The following is a 25,991-nucleotide window of genomic DNA, read 5'->3' as shown; positions in this document are numbered from 1 at the left end:
GAGCAATCAAACGATACTAGTTTGGCAATAAAGGGAAGGAAGGTATACACTTCGAGCCAAACAGGTGTCCTCCCACGTCTGCGTCTTACAGCCTTTGTACGTGGTAATACCCACAATTTCATTCATTCAAGTATGCACAGCCCTCATTTTACATGCGGGACAAATGGTGCTGAAGGGTCCCTAGGCCACCCAGAGGTCAAAATTTGTACCGGTGTCCCATGAGAACTTTTAATCGTGATCAGGGTAATCCGGATTGGTTTTCTTGATCGCGATGAATTTTATCGCCGCTGCTACACAGCCCAAGCTAATCTGGTACGGCCTCGGGTCAGACGAAATGCACCAGGTGGCACTTGTGTGCCATAAAACATGTCATTGACAAAGCTTAGCGTACGAGATTGCAATAGAGCCATTTATTAGCAATATGTTATTTGTGCAAAAACTGCTTGAACGTTAAAAGCTTGGTGTGCAACTACGAAAACTAATTTTATAAGTCTATTCTTCTTTGGTAGAGTTTTCTTTGCACTTACCTGTGTACTGCTGTGCGAGAATGTTAATCTTCACTTTTATTTCTGATGGCACGTACTCAAAGCCGTCCCGTCGCAAAGAAACGACAATATCGTTGCACATGTCAGAGTTTCACCTTTGGCGCCTTAAGTCTCCTAGTTGCTCCGGCCAGCGGTCACTTACTGTAAAGGCCTCTTCATTCGACTACGAAGTGCGTGTAGGCTGCGACATAGTCGAAAAGCTGGCGGCAGTCATAATCAATTTGCTTCAAGGTGCTTCAACTGCTCTGACGATGCGAGAGTTGAACTTGTCGTCTGCTTACCGTCTGCTTCTCCCATAACTACATGTGGTCAATATGAATCTTAAAATATGCAGTATTACAGATATTTTTTCAATGGAAATAGTTAAAAACTTTTTCATAAATAAATATCTAGCTTTGGGAATCCGTTTTTAAAGTACTATTCTTGATTTTCTTGTTTACTTTGGTTTCAACAAGCTCGGCTAGGGATGCAGACAACACAAAATTGTGATCTCTCAGCCATATCGCGATGCGCAGATTGTGATAGTCTTGATCCCAATCGGGTCTGATGACGGCTAAAAATTGGGTCTGATGACGGCTGATGACCTAATCCGGATTGTGCACCTAATCCAGATCGTGGTTAGTCCGGATTGGCACTCATCGCGATTAAATATGCCCGTGTGACACCGGTATAAGTTGTGGTGTTGCAGTTGTGTGCGTGATTACAATGAATTTGTAGACGTGAGAAATTTTAGAAATGATGTGCATTTGATGACACTAATGAGTCCCTCATTCGTCTTGCTCTTTTATACGTTATTCCACCCGTCTCCCCTAGCTAAGTGCGCTTCCTCATCGCATGAGGAGGAAGAGCGGCAAGCTCACGTGCATGCGAGTGGACCAAAACTAGTTTGTAGATGACAAGCAGACATGCTGACATCACAGCAAACACTGGAGGGGATGAACAGTGCTAAAAGAACCGGAGAAGAGATTGTTACTTGGAATTTGTGGGGTGCCTGTGGCTAGTAGTGCTACTGCGTTTGGCATTGTTGATGGTGATGGCATTCTGAACATGATGGGGGCATTTACTTGAAATGTTATATAATTATAGGAGGTGGTTTAGGGGCCTTTTAAAGAATGAAGCTTGTGAGGGGATGTGAGTGTTGATAAGTTTTACTGGACTTTAGTGAGAACATAAATGTGTGCCTGTTAATGCGAGCACGAATGAAAGGTGAAGAGCTTAAGTTGACTTGAGCTACTGTCTGAGGGGGTAAGTGAGTGTGAGTATGTCAGTGAGTTCTGGTGAATAGGTATAAGTATCAGAATGTGCGGTTGGAACCGATGGTTAATGCCTATAAATGTTGATGGATGTGCGTTGATGCTAGTGAGCAGTCACTTATATTTCCGATAGGAGGTTGAATCACGGCTTTCATTAATTACTAATATGCTTTGAACATGACTTTGAATGAAGATGATGGGAGAAATGAAACGCAGGGCAGACCTGTCATGTCCTACTCCTAGGCTTGTCACATTGTCTGTGAGGTTTACCATATTGAACTTCGACTAACTAGCTTACCTTAGACCTGTGTCGTGCAGTTTCAAGGCTGCCGACATCTTTTTAGGTTTAGTCTGGCTCGAGCATGCTTGCATTAGTGGCATCTGTACATGGCCAGTGATAATCTAATAAGGGACGTATAAAACTAGGGAAGCTCAAAACAACTGCTTCAGAACAGATCAACAGCCCTCGGTCACAGCAAGCCTATCTCGCTCAATGTCTCTGTACTAAATGAAGATGACATATTCATTGCAAAGAAGTTCCTGAGGAGGTACTTTACGTCTCAGAAGAAGGCTGTGCAGGCGCTCCTGCACTTTCTGCGTGAACCCCCTGCTTGTTTGTATTTGTACTATATATATTTTTTTCCTACCTCGTCCTCGCTATCCTTTTTTCGACCATTATGTCACTGCCCCTGTACAGGGTTGGAAATCAGTTCTTCTACCATGTTAAGCTCCCTGTCTTTTCCTTTTATTTATTTCTCTCTCTTCTGACAAGGTGACAGTGTCTGCTATAGAGGTCTGTTCCTACTATTGCTACGAAATAGTATAACGTTAGACAAGCCACGGAAACCCCCATGTCTCAATTTAATTCACTTTCTAATGTACAATGCAAAGTGATCATGCAGTTTCATGCAAATTTTTTTTTTTGGTACTAGGTTTGTTATATTTTATGGGGCAGTGACGGTTGTCGTACCACCGTCTGATGGTATGTGCATTGGTCATATTGGAACATTGATGCGGCCAGTAAAACTTTGTGGAGCTGGTGACTCTGGTTGCACTTATCTTACTGTTTGTATTGATATTCACCATGCAATGATGATAATGAAAACAAAGGTTACTTAACCCTGAATTTGCAAGTTTCAGTTCATAAGTACTACTGGCATGGCCAGTAGGTAGAGCGCCCTGCCGCGGTTGTCTAGTGGCTAAGGTACTCAGCTGCTGACCCAGAGGTCGCGGGATCGAATGCCGGCTGCGGTGGCTGCATTTCCGATGGAGGCAAAAATGTTGTAGGCCCGTGTGCTCAGATTTTGGTGCACGTTAAAGAAACCCAGGTGGTTGAAATTTCCGGAGCCCTTCACTACGGCGTTTCTCGTAATCATATGGTGGTTTTGGGATGTTGAACCCCATGTATCAATCAATCAATCAATGGGTAGAGCTGGGGAATTTAAAATTTTTACATGTGTACATCGTGCATAATTACCTAGCCAACCACTTAAGTGGGTGTAATAAGCATACATTCATAGTGAAGCGTTATTATGCCCTTGAATTATTATTATGCACCCCTAAACCTTGACCACGTGTATGAATTCTTGGTTGGGCCAATGTTTATTAGGCCCGAAGACTTGGAAGCGAACAGGCATACGGTGGACCCAAAAATAATGATGATGCTACCCGATGAACATGAGGATGCACAACCGAAAGCCTTATGTTGACAATGTACAGATGAAAAATATGTGTATACATAATAAATGCCCACACTAAATACACATGTACATACACACGCATGCACTAGATTACACTAGGGATGAACCGTCCGCTCCTCCCCAGGAAAAGTTTTCTGACTATGTCCCGGGTGACTACTGTGCTTAAACTGAAATCTCGTTCATCCCATTAACGTTGCATGTACTGGCTCAGCCTATAAAATATACAAGGACTGAGCCGAACGCAGTGTGAGAAAATGACACGGGCATTATTTAACCCTCTGAGGGTTCACTCGTATGCAAATGTACGTTATTTGCTCACAGTCGTAGGAGGGTAGAATAGGTACATGCACAGCTGTCAGCACTCTTAACACGAACACTTCGATGCATGGCGAGGGCTAGTTTGATTGATGCCAGCCGCGCAGTGCTGGGCGCTTTTGCCAAGATAATACCTCAGTAGGCTTGGATGGTATGTTGGCATGTATGGTTAGCATCTGGCAACAGAACCCAAAGGTACGTGGTGTCAGCATCAATCAAACTGCTGCAGGACACGCGGCGGAGCGTTCGTGTTCAAGGTGCTGACGGCTGTACGTCATTGCCTGTATGTTAGGACGCCTGCTTTTTCCAACCATTTCTCTTAATTTGCATATGCTGCCACAATGCTGGATTACATAGATTTTTTATAGTGCCGATGTCTTTGTTTTTTGTAAGTCTTTACTTCAAAGGTGTGCCGACTAATTTTGGTTTCGTTCTTCGGCCAGTTTCTGCGTATTACACCCGCAAAGCTGCTAGCTCTGTGGTTTAGAATCTTCCAAAGCCGACCGATATGTTGCCCTCTCCTGTACGCGATCACGACTGTTTTCATGCAGGTGTTGACCGACACAATTGATGCTGCGGTGGTTTAGTTTCCTGTTTCATGTCGGGCAAGGAATCAGGGTTCGCACTGGTGGCTAATTTTCGCCAAATCGGCGAATTCGAGAGGCCCGTGGCGACATAAAATTATGAATGGCGACATGGCAAATTTTTGTTGACTTTCGGCTTAGGTGTGGAATGAGTTATGCATTCAATATTCAGTGTCCTAAAAACAAATTGGCAAACTGTTTTTATTTTTCATAGCTTTAGACCCATTGTTACAAGGCACACTTAACGCACAATTTAATATGTCTGCATTGTTTCTCCTGTGTATATCCTAATTCAGCTAGGGAACTACTGGCACAATGGTGCATCCGCCAGCAATTTCCTTGAGAAGTTAAGGTCAATGGACTGCTTCGAGGGCCGCGAGCCGGTGGTGCTATATTACGTTTTTTAGGTGCTTCTAGAGCTTCAAGCTTCTTCAAAGTTTTGCTTCTGAAGTGGCTAGGAGCTGATAAGGCTGCGTGTTCCAACCATAGCTACAACTGTTTTGAATTGCTTGTCCACTTGTTCCCAGCTGTAGTACCCCCTATTTTCGTATATTGACCTTAAATTTGTTTTTACGATACTTTTCCTGTGGGCCAACGAGTAGGGCTTCTTTGGGCAGCTTTCGAAAATCGCACGAGGCGAATGTATAGCGTAAGCATGACCGCCCATAAAGCGCTGTGCAGGTGTTGAGACGATGACGCAATACTTTCGAATTGATTTTCGTTGTTTTGTAATTAAGTTATTCGATTATCGAATACACGATTTCATGGCAATGAAATTCTCTGATTCTGCAGGAAGGCTATGCATGCCATCCATCTCTTATTGTAGCCATTGCTTCATCTGGTATTTGCTACAACGGAAGCCATCACAAGCTCTTTTTAAGAGGTGCTAGCATTCACGCTGCTAGTGAATGTATGCCTTTTTTCAGGATTCTCATGGTGAAGCAGAATGGTGTGACTGGCTTTGAAAATCGTCATATAATTCAGGTTTTTATGGATGGTATCATACTCCTTGAGGCTACGGTATACATAATTGAGGATTTTTTTTACTAGGCAAGGCACACAAATGTAGAGTGGCAACTTTTATGACGAAATTTGAAGATAAATGGCGACTTTTGGCTACATTTCGCTCGTCGTTTGGCAAATTTCACTCAGAAGTCAGTGGCAACCCTCAAGGAATCGCGTTAACATAGCGTGGCAGAAGAATAAGATAAGAACCAGTCATTTGTGCAACGAGTACGTGTGTGGTTTAATGCACTGCAAAGTGCTTAGCCATAATTTTTCGTCACCAGCCGTATGCAGCGTCAACAAAGTGCACATCACACCTTGCACATTTGTAGCGGGACCCTCCTCGGTGGTCTAGTGCTTACGGTGCTCGACTGTTGACCATCAGGTCGCGGGATGGAATCCCGCCTGCGGCGGCCGCATTTTCGATGGAGGGTAAAATGCTTGAGGTCTGTGTACTTAGATTTAGATGCACGTATAAGAACCCGAGGTGTTTAAAACTCCACTGTGTGTGTCTGTCACTCGAAATGATTCAGCCTCCCGGCCAAAGTTTAAGCCTTTCCTCTACGTCCAGTCATCTTTATCTGGTGGCTGTGTTCATACTTATGAATATTCTCGATCAAAAAGCAAATATTAGGCATGTCTGAGAGACAACATCAATGCGTAAGTATTAGGGGGCGTATTTCTTTACTAGAAATTGCATAGATACATAATTCTAAAGACCCTAGTGTTTCTTACGCTGCGCTGACAATGCGATACTATACACGTAAAAGTGGGTGTTTCTTATGCTTTACTAAGACGATGCGCTGCTGCCACCTGCCAGTGGCTCTGCCTTCTACACAAGTGTCTGTATCCAGACATTACTGCCAGCTGGCGTCCACATCATGCGCAGCTCCTCCAGACAGAAGATTATCCTCTGTCAGCCGCATTTTCTGATACGGGTACGAAACCTATGGCGTTATCAGATCAAGATGTGGCCGCGCTTGAACGCGTACGGGGAAACTGTCTGTACATGCACAGCCTCCTAGTTTTTCTTTGCCTGCCGGATTATCGGCGGTCACTTGAAAAGCGGCCGTCGTCGGAACTGCGGTGGTGGTGCCACTTAAGTAGGGTTACGTTTTTGGAGTTTATATGCGAAAGAAGCTTTAAAAAGGCGTAAGTGCCATTATAATTAATTATAATTAACCCTACGTAAGTGATGCCACCATATATGACGAGCGTTTCGCGCTCATTCAGCAGGCAACCCCTTCAATACAAGGCATAGCCTCTGAATATAGCAAACGCCAAAGTTGCTGATCTCAAAGGCCATGTACGAGGACCCTTAACCCTACGTAGGTGGCACCGCCATATGTGACGGGCGTATAGCGCTCATCCGGCAGTCAAGAAAATTATAGGAGGCTATATGGTATATGTAATGACAGTCCAACCGAGAGATGTGGCGTGTTCTTCCACGGCCGGTCTGGAGGTGCGTGCTCGCTCCCTTCCTTTACGGCCTGCGCACGGGGGGCTGTTGCTACCTATGGCCGCAATTTCATGGGGGCGCTCCGAGCCAACCCGCTTTCGGCCGTTGCGGAGGCTAGCGTGTGCAGGGAGCACTTGGCTTCCGACTTACCGTGGCGCTTTCTGAAGTTACTCTACATGGTATTCATGATACCAATGCGATATAAAAGTGGTAGCAAGTATATATGATGACTCTGGTCAATTCCGCTCTTCAGAAGTGGTGGCGCAGGCCGCTCATACGACCGCTTCTGTTGCTCCGCAGAGATTGACTCGGTTATAACAAAGCCTTTTCTTTAGTTTCCTCTAACTTCGAGAATAAGTAAGAGGATGAATCTTGCACTTGGTTGAGCAAACGGTTTAGTTAAGGTTTTGGAAATGTTTATTTCGAATGCACATGCCGGCCGTCGCTGTATTTGAAAATAGCAAAATTGCACATTCTTTGTTGAAGGCATCCTAAATCGTGCTTTAATATTGAAATAAATACTTCAAAAAGATGAAAGTCACTGCATAATGGGGACGGCCACACCGGAGACGAAGAGTAAACATAAAAAAACATTCAGAGAATCCTTTTAATGGGAAACAGAATGTTCTCCTTGGTACTGCAACAATATGCGCATGGAGAACTGAAAAAAAAAGCACTGCTGGTAAAACACTGTAGTGACAATCACAGTTTAAAGTAGTCACATCTGTCACAGCCTGAAATGCTTCCGCGAGGGCTTGTGAATGGAACCAGAAGGCCTGTCATTCTTATCTGTTGTCACACATGTCCCGTTATTACGGAGGCGATCGCCGGGCTAATTCCAAGAGCCGAAGTATCGGCCCCCCGAACCGCACCACGAAAGCGTGGACAATTTAGAAGTGGTCCTTTTTGGCGCGCCAGCGGACGCCGGCTGTGGCCCAAAGAACAAGTCAGAGCCGAGAGTTGATAAACAAATTATATTCTCAATAATGGCAGATCGAAAACAATACACAAAAATGCACACTCCACAATAGTTGCATACAATATGTCACCAATCAAACCAATCAACCAACGTACTACACAATACAATCAGCCACGCTTGAAACAACGGACACGGACAACAATACGCACTACAATGCAGTCGCATGCATTGAACAACCAAGACACTTAAAGACTAAAGAGATAGAAAACCTATTCAGTCCAAAGTTCTTGGAACCAAAGTCTAGATGATACTCTTCCGAGAATCACTCACTCAAAGTCCAGCGTTGTTGTCGTTCCGCAGTCCTCGAAGTTTCTCTTCCAGGAAACCTCCCGTCTTCAATTGGCCACTCTTCCAACTTCAACTTCTTCGCCGGAACACGTCGGCTTCACACCCGCAGCTGTTGCTCGCGTCTTCGCTCGATAGCGGTAAACACACGCTCTTGCCTGTAGCTCGAGCTTTCACCCCTCAGGTGGAAATCCTCTTCTTCTCCTGTTTTGTCGCTTCGGGCAAAACCTTCGCCGACTACACGGCGGAATCCCTACGCACTCTGGCGCTAACTTCCGTCTCCTCTTGATCTCTCATCTCGGCTGCTCGGTTAAATACCTTGCGCGCGACATTCCAGACGGTTCTCGTCATTTCGTCGGCGCGATGCGCAGCGAAGGCTGGGAAGGGGGCGAGACGGTTGGAAGTCCCTCCGCGTCCGATGACTCAACTCGTCGTGGCCATGCCCCTTTCGTTCTGGAAAAATCGAGTGCTTGCTCGGCCGCCGTTGTGGGGTGAGGAGGTTCGTCTGCGAAGCCATGCTTCTGCGGGGAGAGCGCGCGCCCGGGGAGCCTTGGATGTTTGTTTTCTTTTTTTTTCTTTTGACCTCGCGGCGTTTCTCCCGCCCGTTGTCGCAAGAATTTGGCGGCGCGCTCATTTTTAGCGCTCGTTCTGTGACATCTGTTAACCTTTTTAGAAATAATATGAGCCAGCACTCTGGTGTGACTCTTGTCAACACCTTCCGGACAGTCCAGAAGTGGCGAATCTTCAAGGTATGGCTCAACTGTGAATTGCAAAGTCTCGAGGATCTTCGTTCGAGGAAGATATTTGATTGCTTTCTCGAAGAACGTCACAATTGTGTTTAGCATTGATAGTAACTCCGGTTTCGGGTAGTGTAGATCATAGGCTTCTTGCTGACAGAGAAGTTGGTACAAAGGACTGCTAGTTTTATTTGTCGTCACTAGCATGGCGCAAGCCTCGCAACCGACATCACTGATGAGCTTGGCAATGTAACCACCTACATACACCAAGCCTGAATAGGCGATTGATGTCGGTGGTCTGCGAGGAGGTTCTCGCAGAGCTTCAAGTTCCTCAATAACATCTTCCGGAATAGACACCGCCGCGCCTTCAATGTTTTCGTCGCGAATGCCCGTGTTTTTTGAAGATGGAGCCTTGCCCTTGACAATGTGGGTCAAAGCCGATGTGACGGCTCTTGCGTCTAGCATGTCATTGCCCCCGCACATTGCCCTCAGTTTTTCAAATAATGCCTCTATAGGATCACTGTTAAATTTCTTCGTGAGCACATAGTTTACTCCTTTTCTCAGAAGAAATCGTACTGTCTCCATTGTGGACTTTGTGGTGAAAAGCAAGACAGTGTATGTCTTGTCTGTAAAGTTTCCAACACCAGCGGCGACAGAAGAATCTTGGATGCGCTTAATGTAGCCTGAAAATTCACTTTCCAGCCACAGCAATCGGCTGTCTTCCTGCTTCGAGATGGGAAGTTTGCAGTCAATTCCACTGTACATAGTGTTGTGAATGTCGAACCATCTCTTTATGGCTTTCATGAAGTTTATTGTGGATGCTGCATCCTTGAATAAGACAAGAGAGGAGTTGCCCCGCAAGTTTCACAGATGTTCCAGTGCGCCAATGAATTGGAGCGAGAATACTTGCACTGCACGCATTACATTCATCTTTGCCAGGTTAGATGGGTGTACATGCTTTCTAGTGAGGTTCCTCGCCAGTTTCAGTCATTCCCTTTTCGTGCTCATATAGCTTTTGCACGAATGTTCCAGTAATGAGGCCTGTGCCATCTGAGAATTCACGCTCCAAAAATTGACTGCGCACATTTTTGAGAACATCGAAACTTAAAAAAATCACCCGTTCATCATTGTGGGGGTGTTTGACTACAGTTGACAGGGAGCCGTTTCCCATGAGTTTGAACATGGTTGTGTTCCCAGAGTAGTTATCTGTAACAATGCGGATGGTCACAAACCCATAGTCCTCAACTGCTGCAATGATCTTTCGTCCAGGCAAACAAGTCTCCAGCCAAGCTGCTTCGTAAAATAATAGGAACATGGGATCTTGTACGAAGTTGTTATTCCATGAATCACAAAGCAAAGCACTCTGTTAGCAAGAGTTTCGTTCGTGCTGTGCGAAGCAAGGTGTTCTGGCCTGTCTCTGATTCCGAATACTGCGTCAGACTTGCGGTCGTATGTGCACTTTGGCTTTATTGAAGCCTCATCAATTATTAATGAAGCCATGTGCTGCTTGTGGCTGAGGAGAGAAGCCTCGTCAATCAGTCTTTCCTTCATTGCACTACTCATACGCGAGGACGATGAGCTGGGACAGACGTATCGCTGCAGTGTGCACTTATGTGGTAGTGTCAGAAGCTCAGCTCGTCCATGATCATAGACTTTGGGTGGAAGAAAGCGCCATATTACACACTCTCTGACGATTTCTTTGGAGTAAGATTGAACCTCCCGGTAGCTCTCTGTTTGGTGAAGCAGAAAGACAGCTTTTTTCTCTCCTTTTTCGGCATCCGCGGAAATCTTTGTCAGTGACGAATGGTGCTTGTTACTACGGTAAAAGTTGGCCACTTTTATCCTGTCTTCTAGCTGCCGCTTGGTTTTCCGGCAAATGGAGCGATGGTACGCTACTTGTGACCGAAGCCTCGCTATCATTGAAATCTGTCGAATGATTCACTGTGCATCGTTATTTGTTCGGGTGCATTTACTGAATTTCTGTTCGGCTTATCCTTCCGACGACTCCAAAACAGCACGTTCGTGATATTCTGGCTCTGACTTTCGTTTTATGAGTTTGGTTGAAGGAGCAGAGTCTCGAGCTTTCGATTCTTTGCGTGGTTTCTTTGCTGGGGCACCAGGTACGATGGGCATCCTTCAAATATGGTTGGCACCGCGCCAGGAGCAAGTTTTTGAATTTCGCATCCACTGACATAGTCACTCAAAAGAAAATGCTTGCTGCAAACGACAGTGGAGGGAGACTTGTCATTAATCACGAGATTGTCGCGGGAAATGTTTCTCTGCCATTTCGCGCATAGTTCCTCATCAGGAAGAAATTGGTGAAATGACACGCCGGCAGTCTTTAAAGACCGCGACTTGCAAAATGCACACAACAGTACACCATGTGCGCGCTGTGCGAACGTTCCACTAGAACACCAAGCACACACAAAGGTCTTTTCGCAAAAGCAAGCAGGCACGAACACGAAAAATACGTCGGGGAAACTCACTGCGACATGTGTATTCAAGTGCGATGCGTACGGCAGCAAGCTACTTTCCCGAATGGCGCGACCTGGTGAGTGGCGGATCCGGGGAGGCGATATGCGTGGCCCCCCAAAAATACACCGCTCTGGCAGTGACGTCTTCATTCATACGCCCGCGTAAAACGCTGAACATGCCACCGCTTGCTGTGCGCCGGAATTTCTCCAGGTTATTTTTTTTCCACACCCTGTATCATAGTAACACATCATTTGTGGGGTCGTATATTTTACTGCCATGTCATACTTCTAGTCGCACCGATCATGCCTACAAAGGCAACCCTATCTCAGTGGCTCGTCATGAGGACGAGATTACCCATCTCATTGTAGAAACGAGCACAAGGACGCACTCTGTGATATCTGCATCAGCATGGTCATCCCAAAACCACGATGTGGTTATAAAGAACGCCGTAGTGGAGCTCTCCGGAAATTTCGATCACCTGGGCTTCTCTAACGTGCACCTAAATCCAAGAACACGGGTCTCAGGCACTCTCGCCTCCTTCGAAAATAAGGTGGTCAGGTCTTAAAAAATAAAGATTGTTGTGGCCAGTAGCGCTGCGTGTGTGTCTTCTTTTTTCGAGTGCGGAGAAAGCCACACTGTCCCCACACGCACATGTACTTCCTTCACCGCTTCCTACAATCGGAAGAAGTAATTAGCACGAGAAATTGGCTGGGTACAGCTAGCTTACAATACGAAGCGCATGCGGCGCAATGGGCTTTGGGAGGGTTGGCTCGCGACGCCCTCTCGCGGAGCGCGCCGTCGTGACTGCATAGAAAAAGTTCCATTGTACTCCCCGTGGCTGCTCAGGCCGCGAGGAAAGGGAGCGCGCGCCTGCAGACCGGCCGTGGTTCTTCTCAGCTGTCCACAGCCACGTAATGGTGGAACTTTCAGCCGTGACGGTCATTTCATAAAAAGAGATGGCCGTCGCGCATACACTGGTTACGCGAGCTGTGGCACATGCGCGAGTGCGCTTGGGGAGTGGGCAAGCTTCCCAGGCGCACTCGCAAGCTTCGTGTGTCAGCGCAAGGGGTCCCACGAGGACGTCACCCTCGACATTTAGTGCGGCTCTCCGTGCACGACTCGCCTCACGGGTGTCGTTCTCCGAGATCATTGTCCGGAAGCGCAATTGCCGGATCGTTTCGCGGGGCCGTTTCGTTACACGGCGCCGATATGTCGCCGTAGCGTATGACTCGTGGCTGCGTCGGCCCTCACACTTTAGCGGGACGCTCTTTATCTCGGGGCTGGCTCAATCAACACTTCCATACGCGTCATTGAGGCAGTTGTAGTCAACCACGTGGGGTATCGAACTGCGCTATTTTCAGCGACGTATGAACGCGTACTCAGTTTTTCTGAATGATAAGCGATCCCCGCGATATGTTAAAAGTACCACGTGACAGCGCTCCCAGCCGCATCGTAAAGCAGCGCCCCCGAAGAAGCCGATTGAAAGCGATTCCTCTGCCCGTGGCCTCCGAGATAGCGGGTGCGACACGCTGCGCACTCGCCATTTCGGAGGCCATGCTCTGCCTATCGCACGCCCGAAAAGACAGCGCATCCGCTTGATTGTGATATGGAAGCAGGAGCAAGCTACGGGGCTTATCAATGATTCTTTCCTGTCAGTTATACGTCGCTTTTCTTACCCGCCTCTTACGACTTTTACTGTTCCACTTGATAAGAATGGCTTTCGACCGCATGGTCGAAGCGCTACTTGCGACAGACGCACTGTTTTAAAGAAAATGCAAAACACCAGTAAACTAACAGGGCAACTTTGACGCACCGAATGTTCGATTTTAATGGAGGCCCTATCGGAAAAAAACGAAGGGTGGGCATGGTGTAAACCACCACCCACCATTATAGTGGATTAATGTAGTGGGTGAATGGTGGGAAACGCTCACCATGGCGCATGGTGGGTGCTGCAGTGCCGGCAACGCTTGAGCGCGAAATGACGTCAGAATCACCGTGACGAGCTGCCACAAAAAATAAAAAAGAATTCTATAAAAACAATATAAAAAACACCCGTCCCGTAAAAAAAAAAAAAAAAAAACAAGGCGCCCCGGAGGATCGAACGTAGAACCTGCGGATTCCCATTCGAAGACGCTAACCACTGCGCGTGTTAAATACTTAGTTGGCATACAAACTTACGGTTCAACTTAAGTTATATTTGTCGTGTACACAACATAGACAAGATCTACACCTGCTACTAAAAATTGCACATTTATTAAACACAAGCAACTGCGGCCTGTAACGATTGCCACTATGTTAATGGCACTAGTGCTATATTTTTTTTACAATTCACAACTTCAAGAAAAAAAAAAAAACCAAGTGGACTGGGGAGCAGCAAGAGTTTACCGGCGGGGTCTGCCAAGTTTAATATCCGTTTCGCACTCGTTCTAAAGGGCGACACCTGCTCACGCTTTATGACGCTTCTAGGCTCATTCCATAGATACGCCCGCCTAATTTATTTGATTGAGTATTGGGATGCTTTTCGCGCAATGTAGAGGGCGGTCGCGCCAGCTCAATGCTGTAGCTCTTTCGCTAAAGCAACAACTACATAACGGCTTGGCCAAAACGAATGCAGTGTGCCGGAAACATTACGCTATCATGTTGGTTCACGAAGCATACGAATTGCCACGTCTGAGTTCTCGTACAAAAGCTAGAGAAGTGCCGGCAAGTGCGACCCGCGGCCGTCGGTGAGAAGACACTTACGTTCTCTGGGAGTGCTTTAATCACGTCGCATCGATGTTTGTTGCTTCTTGAGCGGACACCATACACAATGAAAAATGCTTCATTTAGGTTAATTGATGCCATGGCTGCGCTGTATTGTCATACTTAATCGTCGAAATCGTGTAGTCTGAAACCCGGAAGCACGGATAACACAATTGTACGGGCTCGGTAGGTAGGCCTAACCTTTGGTGGAAATCAGGGTGGTAGAACATGTAGTGTACAGATCCCAGCTTGGCACACTATATAAATTGCCCGCCATTACAAGCCCACCCATCATCTGCTTACTGCTTCCCAGAGTTATCGCGATGGTCAGCAGAGCTGCTCAGCTTGGTACACCATGTGGCCCACCATAACAAGCAGCACCCATCATCTGCTTAGTGCTTCCCAGCATTATCGCAATGGTGGGAAGAGTTTCTCAGCTTGGTACACCATGTAGCCTACCATAATAAGCACCACCCACCATATGCTTAGGGCTTCCCAGCATTATCGCAATGGTGGGCAGAGTGTCCCATTATTGCCCAATATCTAGCCTCTGCTTTCCACCATCATTTCCACTTTACCCATCATCTGTACACCATACCACCCAGTATGTCCCGCCATAACCACCATATTTTCCACTACGTCCCACCATAGCCATCATAATTTCCACCATGCCTACTATTATTTCCACTACGCCCACCATGTTTTCCAGTATCCACCATGGCAATTTTTCCGATAGGGGGGCCTGGGGTTTTCCCCCATTTCATTTTTTTTCGTATTTCGTGTGATAGTGGTTGCGGACACCGGCGGTGGGTGGCGGACAACTACTGCCCTAGTTGTGATTTCATGACAGCTTTCGCTTTGAAAGTACTTGACGAACAGTGCTTACGGTATGTGCGTACGTATAACGGTTGTGTTGGAGCGTACAGCGTTGCACGACCTTATCAATTCACGTTGCAATGTACGAAAATAAGCAAGCATTCGTTCAATAGCCCAGGTCGGCGGCGCCCGTGTGTCGTACGTGGAATCGTCTGCAACAACTCCCGCCGTTACGAATGAGCCGCGACTGGCGGTTGGCGCGGTGGTGCAGTTTACTTTCAGGAGATGGCGACACCGATCCGGAAGCGTCGCGGTTTTTCGCTTTTTGTACTCTCGGGCTGTGCTCCTGCGAGTAGTGGGAATAATTCAGTTAGGAATTGTCAATAAGCAAGTCACTGACCAATGTAAAAATAACATGAAATGACGTTTTGCGATCCTTATACGGATCCCGGGACGTCATTTTATTTCATTTTGACATTGATCAGTGACCTGCTTATTAACAATGCCTTTAATTGACTAGACGATATTTCGTCGAACTCTGTACTACATTTCGACTTAATTTAGGATAATGTCCCCCCTTCTTGTCTTTAAAATACTGGAGCCGATGTGTCACATTCCCGGTTTCGTTTCACGTATATGCGGTAACAAGAAAGCGTGCGCAAAGCTTAATTATTCAACCACCTTGTAGCTTCGCAGGTAAAGTTTCGGAATGTTCAGGTGGAGGATGCGAGTTTGATTCTCGTTGTTTGGATTGGGTTGAAACTGCGAGAAAAATCGCGTACTTAGGTTTAGTTGCGCGTTAGCGAACGTCAGATGGTCAAATTAATTTGTAGTTGTTCGCTGCGAAGTACCTCCTAGTCTTATTGTTGTTAAAGTGCCTAAAAATATTGAAATAAAAGTGTTTGTCAAGAAAAAGAGTGATGAAAACTCCTGTTCATAGTTAACACGCGCTATATAACAGTGAAGAGTTATCGACTAAAAAGAAACGTAAGTGATAGTATCATTGCTTTGTACAACCTCACTTTGATGAGCCCGTTCTATGACAGCCACCGAAGCGTCTGCTGCTGCCTCTGCTGCATGACGTTGTCATGAGTATAAACGTAAGGCCCAGTCTTGCTTTTGAGAAGTGAGCCGAAAGTGTCTTCACGTAGCGTCCGCCTTCTAACAATAATATAATTGTAGAAGTTTAACGTCCCAAAACGTCGATATGATTACAGGTAGGCGCTGTAGCGGAGGGCTCCGGAAATTTCGAGCAGCTAGATCTATGTACACGGACCCCAAGCACTTCCAACTTCATCGAAAATGCGGCCGGAATTCGATCCTACGACCCGCGGATCAGCAGTCGAGCCCTTGAACACTTAAATGGGTGAACAGTTTCAATACAAAACAACGTCCGGTCTTTTTCTTTGAACAGTCCATTTACGTCTTTAAGGTTTGGCAAATTTCCGATTTCAATCGTTGCAAACATTACTTGCATTGCATTACGTTGGAAGGTCTAACGGGTGCATTTGATTTGTCATTTTGCTTTGTTGATTTTGTGTGTGACGCTCTTCGGCTAGTATCTGGCGGATGCGTTAGGTGAGCTCAAGCGAAATAATAATGCTTTGTGCCGTACTTCACAACGCAAAAGCGCTAGTGTCATCTGTTTCGCTGTATTTTAGACTTGTATGTATCCTCACGTGAGCTACCTCTAAGTCTTGGCTGGTGCGACGAGCGGTGGGCGAATATGCTCACTTCTGCAGATATGCTTGAGACCAAAACACGTTTCTAGAGTGTATGCGATGAACATCACCAGAGTTTGATAATTCGCTCGCGGCAGAGCGTCTGACCAATGGGAGAGCGAGCAATGGCGCGGATGGCACGTGATGACATGGACGGAGTTGAGGAATGGGTGCGCGTGCCGAGGGAAACTCGCTCTGCTTCGGCAGTGTGAGAAACACTGCCCATCAGAGAGGCGGGCATTGCGCGAAAACGGTGCATGTGATACAAACCTGCGTCCTTTCGTTGCTCATAACGCATGTGCCTTTAGGCGGCTCGACCATAATGAGGGCTTAATGCCACTGTAGAAGGGGCGGGTGTGTCAGGCACGGCAACACGCGCTTTCCTGTGCTCTACAAAAACGTAATCACAGACACCCACACTGTCATGGGTGTGCGTATTAGAAAGGATTTCTTTCAATAATTGAACTCCAAGTCAATTTGTGCCCAGTGAATACGTCCCCAGACAGTGCGAATTTGAAGCCTTCCCCGCAAGTGGGCCCCCACATATTGTACAGCAGAAGACACGAAGTTGACCCCAACGCGGGCCTTACGGCCCCGGCGCCGGGCAAAGTTCAGTGTAAACACTGCGTGCACCGGCGTGGTAGAAAGAAAGGCTCCTCTCGTGCAATCGACCCCTGAAGGAATCCCGGGAGAGGGCCGCGATGTTTCGACGAGGCTGACCTGGAGCTTAAAGCAGTCGAACCTTGGCTCGGGCGAAAGGAAGACGCACACCGACTCCGTCGGAACAGAACCCACATCGGCTACACTCCGGTGCCCGGTGTCAAGTCGCTCCCCCAACTACGCCCCGAGGACTCCAGCAAGTGTCAAGTGCTACTCCGGACCCCAACTGCCGCCAACGAAAGTATATTCGGACTTCATTGTTTTTAACGAGCAGCGAAATTAGGTTGTGATTTGGACACTTTATTAGTGATGTCGAATTCGAATAAGCCACCAGAGTTGTAACATTGATGTCAGTACCCTTTTGAGTGTATTTCATTTTTATGTTTATCGAAAGTAAATAGTTGAAGCGAAAGGTGTCCGTGTGGATACTTCTGGTCTCCGTCACTTTACGGTCGGTGACACGCGCAAAGTCACAAGATCACGCAGTAAATCGCAAGAGACACGCAGGAGAACCGCTGTTTCTGCACATTTCACACTGGATGTAATTGGGGCAAGATTTGCCATTTCAGAAATAAAAAAATCAAAATCGCAATATGTGTTTCAGTTTGTACATACAAACTAGGGGTGCCGTTTTTTTTTAAGCTCACCTGCTTCAAATATTAGCGAGAACTGCGTCCTCTTGCCGAGATGAAAGATGTCTTAATTGCATGCGGGCCGAGAACACTTCGGCGCTCGTCCTGGCGTGATTGCGGTCCATTTCGCTTCCACGTTCGTGCCCGGGGGTCGTATTTTTTCATTTTTTTCTATACCGCATTGAAATGACTGGCGGGCAGTGAGTGTGCTCTCAGCAGCGCCGCGATAGGGTGTCTGTCTGTCCGGGACGTCATTACTGCGTGCGCACGTGCGAACCAAGCAAGTCTGCGGGAGGATTTCTCACGTCGGTGTCCCTGTAAAGCGTGCTCCGCCTCATGTGGGCTGCCTGTAAGGCAAAGCCAATCTGCTGAAACGCAGGGTGAGCATAGCGTGAGGCCGGTTCATCGACCAAGTTCATTACCGAGAAGACGCTTGCCGCCGTGCTCAGGCGTGTCTCGTGTGTGCTCTGTAGAATGGTGCTGCAGCGTATTGAGTGAAACGTCGTGAATATTATATACATTCTTTAATTATAACACTTTTTTCATCAGTGCATTCGCCCTGACATTCTTGACTTCGTGTAGTGTAAACAGCTAGAAGAGCCTGGGTAGGGGCCAGTTGGTTGTACATGAGGTAAACGTTTGCGCGCTACTTCGCTGTACTTCTATATCTTCCGTCGCATTATTGGCCCCGCCGCGGTGGTCTAGTGACTAAGGCACTCGGCGTCAGACCCGCAGGTCACGCAATCGAATCCCGGCTGCGACGGCTGCATTTCTGATGGAGGCGAAAATGCTCTACGCCCGTGAGGTCAGATTTGGGTGCACGTTAAAGAACCCCGGTGGCCGAAACTTCCGGAGCACTACACTATGGTGTCTCTCATAATTATATGGTGGTTTTGGGAAGTTAAACCTCACATATCAATCAATCAATCAATCAATCAATCAATCAATCAATCAATTATACGTCGCATTATTTAAGTTTATTCGTTGGGGCGCAATGCAATTTTCTTGGTCACTGCAGCAGTGCGTTATTGAAGGACTTTTGAACCAGACCTGACGTTCTAGGGATATCACTAGCAAACACACCCTGACACTTGTCCACAAGGTATTGCGACAACAACCTTTGCCCAGCTTGATAGCTATGGGTGCTGTGGAGATACCACTCATGAAAACCGAAATGAATACGCTGCCGCGGGTTTCTATAACCCACGTTTTGACGTCATATACGGATTTACCTAAATTAATTATGGGATTTTCCGCGGCATTACCGTGAGGCACGCTGAAGTGGCCGCCCTTTGTGTGATGCCCTAGCGCCTGCCGGCAAGCGTGCACTCGGTTGGTCATGCGGAGTTCCTTGCCGGTTCGCAAGCCCGTCATTGTTGTATTGTGCTGTATGTTTGGGAAAATGAATCCGTGTGTGTTCACGACCTGCCTGTAGGGCCATCTCTGCGCTGTGTCTGAGAGTCGACGAACTCGGCCGCAGCGTCTTTGTGCGTTACGGCAGCGGAGTACTTCGTAGGGTAAGCCTTTAGCAAACTTATCTCCATAAATCTCACCGTGGTGTTGGGACGTTTAACTTCAGATATTATTATAGCAGGATGGGATGAGGAGCAAGCCGCAACAATCCCCATCTTTTATTGAAATCACCCGCGCCTGAAAGGGACAAGTGAATCACAGTGCGGTTGTTGAAGTACTGCCGCGGTGCCCATGGCCGCGGCCGCTTTAATGTCGTGCTCCGCCGTGGTGGTCTAGTGGCTAAGGTACTCGGCTGCTGACCCGCAGGTCGCGGGATCGAATCCCGGCTGCGGCGGCCGCATTTCCGATGGAGACGGAAATGTAGGCCCGAGTGCTCAGATTTGGGTGCACGTTAAAGAACCCCAGGTGGTCGAAATTTCCGGAGCCCTCCACTACGGCGTCTCTCTTAATCATAGGATGGATTTGGGACGTTAAACCCCACATATCAATCAAATCAATCAGCTTTAAATTTGAGAGGAGTTTCTGATAAAGCGGGGCACGAAGATAAGTTGACGCTTCGCGCGTTCGTGATGGAGCGCACTTGTAGTTACGCTCGTTACAAACAGAGCGATAAGGATGACAAGTGATCGCAGCATTGTGTTGCTTATTACTCAGTAAATAATTTCCGTATGCTTGGAAACAGTTCGCGCTGGCCGCATGCATCGTCTGCTACGCTGTGACAGGAAAGAAATCTGGGAGAAATAATGGAAGAATAAATAAATACATTTGTCCGTTCTGACTACTTCACTCATTCCGAGCTAACTAGATGTTCAGTGCCCAATACTTAGCACCGTTCCGATAATCTTATCACACGCACAAACATACCAAGTCCGACTACGGCTCCGACTTGACTGACTGACTGACGTCTCCAGCTTCATGAAATAGTATTCAGCAAGGTTGAAAATTTTATTGACAGACTGATGGAGTTGTGACGCGACGTGTCAATCAATCAATCAATCAATCAATCAATCAATCAATCAATCAATCAATCAATCAATCAATCAATCAATCAAACTTTGTTCTTGACTAAGCAAGCTTTTTGGTCATTTTAAGCATAAAGCTTCATATAATGAATTTTTAACGCTCCTAGATAGGTTCTTTGAGCCAAAATTTCGCGCGCGCGCGCGCGCGTGTGTGTGTGTGTGTGTGTGTGTGTGTGTGTGTGTGTGTGTGTGGCGGGGTGAGTGGGTGGGGGGGTACAGTACCTAAATTGAAAAAATAGCAATACACCAGTTCGAGGAAAAGTGAAATTCTGCGAAAAAACATGATTTCCGATATTAGATTGAGTGATATAGTTTAACGTTTTGCTCCTCGTCACTGAGAACGTAGCAACATAAAACGAGGGCGCGCTGTCGGCGACCGCTCGCAGAGACGTGGGCTACGTCCTTTGATTGGGGCTGCCGTGTCGTTTTCTTGTTTTCTTTCGTTGGTACGGATTGAATTGATACCGACGCACGAATCGTACGATATCGGTAACCTGCTCGAATCCGCGTTTCCTCTCTGTTCAGTCCTCTTACTTCCGGCTTTCAGTAACTTATACAGCATCAGCTCGTGTTGCTGCATTTACAAAGGCGAGCCGCGCTTCGAAGGCTTCGCTTTATCTTCGAGCAAGACCTAATTCCATCGCTATATGTATGGTTGCATATCGAATAGCGCGAAAGAAAGCGCTCCGTCAGCTGTTGACCGAAGAAAGGAAAAGTTTAGTTTAGTTTCTTTTCACTTCATTCTTTTTTTTACGTTTCCTCGTTCCGCCGCGGAATCGAAAAATCGGCTTGGGAAATCTAGTTACGAGTTTCCGCTCTCCATGTCGAGGGTACAAAGTATGGGCTGTCTTAGTTCTTTTTTTTTTCTTTCTTCTTATTCTGCCTGCGTATTGTAGCGAAGTGTAGTTACGCGCAGCCACGAAAGAAATATTCGTACGCCAGCACAATCTTGATGCCGGCAACTTCGCTGCTTTACTTTTTTAAAAACTGTTAAGAAAAATAAAAATGCGGAAAACAGAAAAGCCCCTCATACTATTAGGTGCCAACAGATGCCCGTAACATATCTTTCATTCCTTTTTTGCCATCTGGTCTTGATCGATTCTCTGATGTTCGCTATTCCGTGAACATTTTTTTTAAAAGAAGATAGTTTTTCTTGGGAACCTTCGATGCAAAAACGTTGATCTGTCTGTCCATTTGTTTGTTTGTCCACCCTTAACGCGAACCGAGTACTCTAAACAGCACCAGCCGATACCTCGAACGGCCGACCCCATCCGCAGCGCCCACCAATGTTGCTCAAGATTCAGCGTTCATACCTGTGCGATTGTCAATTAAAAAGGAATTATTGTGCATATGTGAGGTACCAAAACAACACGTATATATTCTGCATGTGCGTCTTTTACTAGAAAAGGCACACATAAGTAATTTTAAGGACCGTAGCGTTTATCACGCTGCGCTGACTATGCAACGCTTGCACGAAGAAGCGAGTGTTTCCAACGCTTTGCTTAGACGACACGGTGGTGGCACCTACCCGTCGCCTTGCGTTCTACACCTTATCACCTCTGAGACTGGTGCGCACGCCTGTCTTAGGGCCACGCGCTTCGTTTTCAAAAAAAAAAAACACTGCCAGATGGCGTTCATGTCACACGTGTGACGTGACTTGATGCGCTCGTTCGCCTCCGCTGCACGCTCGAGGCACTCTAACTCAGCGTTTCCAGAATACCATTCACCGATTTTCTTGTGCAATACATCAAATAAATGTTTTGTTCACTCTATCCACACGCAAGGCTGGCGTATTTCGACGACATTTGCAGAATACATGCAGATGCGGGGCCAATTTCTTTACTTTTCTCTTTTCTTTTTATTGCTTTTTTCGAAGGGTTAGTGGGGACCTTCTGTTTTTTTGTTTTTTTTTTGTCACCAGCGAATGCTTTCATGGCTGCAAAAACTGCGGCTGTGTTAATTTTCGCGCCATTTGTATGCTGTTTAGTAGCGTGTTTTGCACATGCATATATGGGAGCTGACTGAAGTATACGATGTTTCGCCTTTTGCTCTACCGTCGTGACTGCCGTGTAGTTGCGTTGTAAATTTCGAACGTCAATTTATAGATTACATTGCGGACGGGTTTCAATAGCGCCATATCGCGCTGCAGCCTCATTGTTAAGTATCTTTAACAGCTAAACGAACAGTGCTATGGTAGACGCACATGCACGAATATGGTTGCGTGGTTACATTCGAGGTTTCCTGATCTCACCAATTGACGTTGCCATATGCAGAAATAAAAAAAAATCATGGTGTTTCAGATGCACCCACTTCAAAAGAAAAAGAACCGCACTTTTGTTTTGTGAGATTACGTCTTTTTAAATAATGAAAGGGAGCAAGGGAAAACAATCAAATATTAGAAATTGATAAATAGTATATAAAGGCATAGAAAATGCAGACAATGGCAGCAACAACAATGTATAAATGCATAAATAAATCAGTTTTAACAAGTAGTTTAGGAGTAGTGATTGGTTCTTCAGCCTGAATATCTATGAACTTTTAATAAACTCCTGAAATGCATAAGCAACTTTCCCGTCAGTGAATTTTAGGGGCAAAGCCCCCAAAGAAGGTACATTTGGAGTGTTTAACTTCAATCTTATTCAAGACGGAAGACGGCACGTAATGTAACTTGGCGCAAAGTGGCGTATCTTTTACAAGATATTAGATGATGGTCTTTTGTCTCAGGGACTCCACAAAACCAACAATTGAGAAAAGCAGCCACACCAACTCGAAATAGAAAGCGATCTTCTTTCTCCTCTCAGCCGATGCAGTATATAATGCTGCCTCGCCACCCTTCGAAAGCTTCCTCCACGTATGGTAGTTATGCACCGCCTCGAAGATTGGAGGCACCTCGTCTGGTTTCGCATTGCCTTCGCGATCGAAGCACTTTTGACCAAGGCTACGATGCCATGTGATGACGTCATCATGCGACGTCGCAAAGCTTGATCTCTGACGTCATCGCTACGTCATATGGGGACGAATCACGGTATGATTTTTCGCTTCGCTTGTGCCCGACATTCCGGGGAGTTAGACGCCGCCGATGCCAATGGTGAAATTTGGCGTTTGATGAGTCATTTAAGGAGTTTAACCACCGTATTCATAAACGCTCCTCGACTCGACTTCCACCCTTCCCTTGACAGAGTTGAGCACTGCGCCACCGCTCGGCTGAAAATGACGCTGCGCTACTCAAGAATCACAGCCGATTATCGCTGATATGCAGTGACTTGCCGTGCCTAGTGACGGCGCTCCCATCGGCTTTCTCAAGTGAAGGTGAAGCGTTTAGTGAAGGGACGTTCTAGAATACGGGGGTAAGCGTCCTGAAAGAAACTTTCGTGTAACAATCAAAGGTGGGACGGCACCCGTTTGTCTTACGTCAAATCATCTATATTATCAGGAGAACGTGTGACATAGCTGGTGTTTACTGTTTTACATCTTGACCCCTCACAAAAAAAGACGAGGAGAGAGGGACGTACGACGACACGGGCGGTAAACTTTTTCAACTCGTTTATTCATCGAAAAACGTAGCAATACGTAGCGAGTTATGACATGCGCAGACGCACTTACACCCGCTCGTCAGCTTAGCAGGGTATTCAGTAATCGAATAAGCATATTTCTGATTGAAGTAAGCTAATATATTCATCACATACACAGTCATCACTTTTCTTCATTGTAAGATAGGCCACTAATATTTCTCGAGCTGTTTGATCTTGGCTCCTGCCCACAATATTTATCCCTCGAAACCGTAGTTACACGTTACTGTTCATTTTCTTGTCTCGTTTTCTCACTGACAGAAGCGACCTCGACCTGCCGGGCTACGAAAGAACATTCCGCGATATCAGACAGGCCACCAATATTTCTCTAGCTGTTTGATCTTGGCTTCTGCCCAAAATTTTTTATCCCCCGAAACGGTAGTTACACGTTAACTGTTAATTTTTTCTGTCTTGTTTTCTCACTGATAGAAGTGACTTCAACCTGTCGGGCTACGAAAGAACATTCCGCGATATCAGATAGGCCACTAATACCTCTCGAGCTGTTTGATCTTGGCTTCTGCCCGAAACATTTATCCCTCGAAACCCTAGTTACACGTTAACTGTTCATTTTTTCTGTCTCGTTTTCTCGCTGACAGAAGTGACTTTGACCTGTCGGGCTACGAAAGAACATTCCGCGATATCAGATAGGCCACTAATACCTCTCGAGCTGTTTGATCTTGGCTTCTGCCCAAAATATTTATCCCCCGAAACCCTAGTTACACGTTAACTGTTCATTTTTTCTGTCTTGTTTTCTCGCTGACAGAAGTGACTTCGACTTGTGGGGCTAGGGAAGAACATTCCGCGATACACGCGTGTCTTCCCTGGCGTGCCGCGGGGGGCTAAGCGAATCGGCTTTTCCCGCAGATAAGCACCGCTCCCGCGACGTCCGACGGAGTTTGAAGCAAATCGGACGCCACTACCCGATGTTTCCAGAGAACTGTCAAGTTTTACACACGTCATGCTCGTGTGCACGCTTTGCGTATTTAGGTTTCACACCGACTGCACGACGCGCCACGTGTGTCAGCTGCGATAAGTGGAAGAAACTTTCTAGGTGAAAGTAGTGACAGCTTAAAAAAAAAAAAAAACCCATCGCTATTTTTAGCCTCCCAAAGCGGAGCTGAGGGGTTTAAACTCGCTTCTTCGGAAATAACTGTGTCTGTGAACCTCCGCCTTTATTTAACGCGGAGCGAGTTTGTTTTTCGGGTGCTAAATTGCGAACGCAGGACACGGAGAAAGCTTTCACTCGAGGACTCGTGTGTGCATCGAAATCTACGTAAATAGGTGAAATCGGTCGGTTTTGTACGCGCGCACTGTTCAATAAAAAAACACTCAGCGGGGCCCCGGTAATGATTTCACTAGCTCCCATTGAATTCTGCACGAAGGTTCGGCGCAGAAAGTTCTGCTACGCCGCTGTGCCATCGTGCGTTTACGTTGCGAACGTGGATTACCTTTTTGTTCTCCCTCTGAACTGAGCGCATAAATAAGCTTGTTTCCTTGGCTATTTTTGTTGTTGTTCTACACGCGTGCAAGACGCAAACATGCGCCGTCTCGCGGGTCAGCTGCGTTAGCGGGGTCGGAAATGGGCGCTTTCCCGTTACGGCCCGCCTGGGTCTGGTAAGGCTTTAGAGTTTCTCGACGAAGAAAATTTAGTACTGCTCTTATACCGGAACGCTCGTCCCGCACGCCTGTTTGTCGTGCGGTGGAGCTAGCGAGGAGTGTGCTGATGCGTTAGCGTTGCTTTTTGAACACGCACATTCGCATCGACGAACGTAACACCGGAGACCCGAATTTAGCGGCTTAAGAGTTGAGACGACGGTACCATTCCGCGAAGGAGCCGCACCTCACGGGAGTCCGATTTCGTGTCGCATCAGGGTACAGACGAATGTGATATTCGATATCTTTCCACGGTGCCTCAAAGAGAAGCAATGGAAGATGAAGAACGGAAGGAAGTACGAGAAGAAGACGAGAACATGCAATAGCTTCTTATAAATGCAATGTATCGAGTGTCTGCTGCCGTTC

At 46.7% G+C, this 25,991-nt stretch overlaps 1 protein-coding gene across 1 annotated transcript in view; it reads left to right on the top strand.

Annotated features, from left to right (window-relative positions):
* XRCC1 (DNA repair protein XRCC1) overlaps nucleotides 1-25,991 on the top strand; it is an 89,934-nt gene that overhangs the window by 27,676 nt on the left and 36,267 nt on the right. The gene's annotated exons all lie outside the window — the stretch shown is intronic.

This window comes from Rhipicephalus microplus, chromosome 4 (assembly GCF_043290135.1).
Source record: "Rhipicephalus microplus isolate Deutch F79 chromosome 4, USDA_Rmic, whole genome shotgun sequence".
NCBI classification, from domain to species: Eukaryota; Metazoa; Arthropoda; class Arachnida; order Ixodida; family Ixodidae; genus Rhipicephalus; species Rhipicephalus microplus.
The sequence above is the reverse complement of the archived record's forward strand: the minus strand, read 5'-3'. Positions and strand labels throughout refer to the sequence as shown.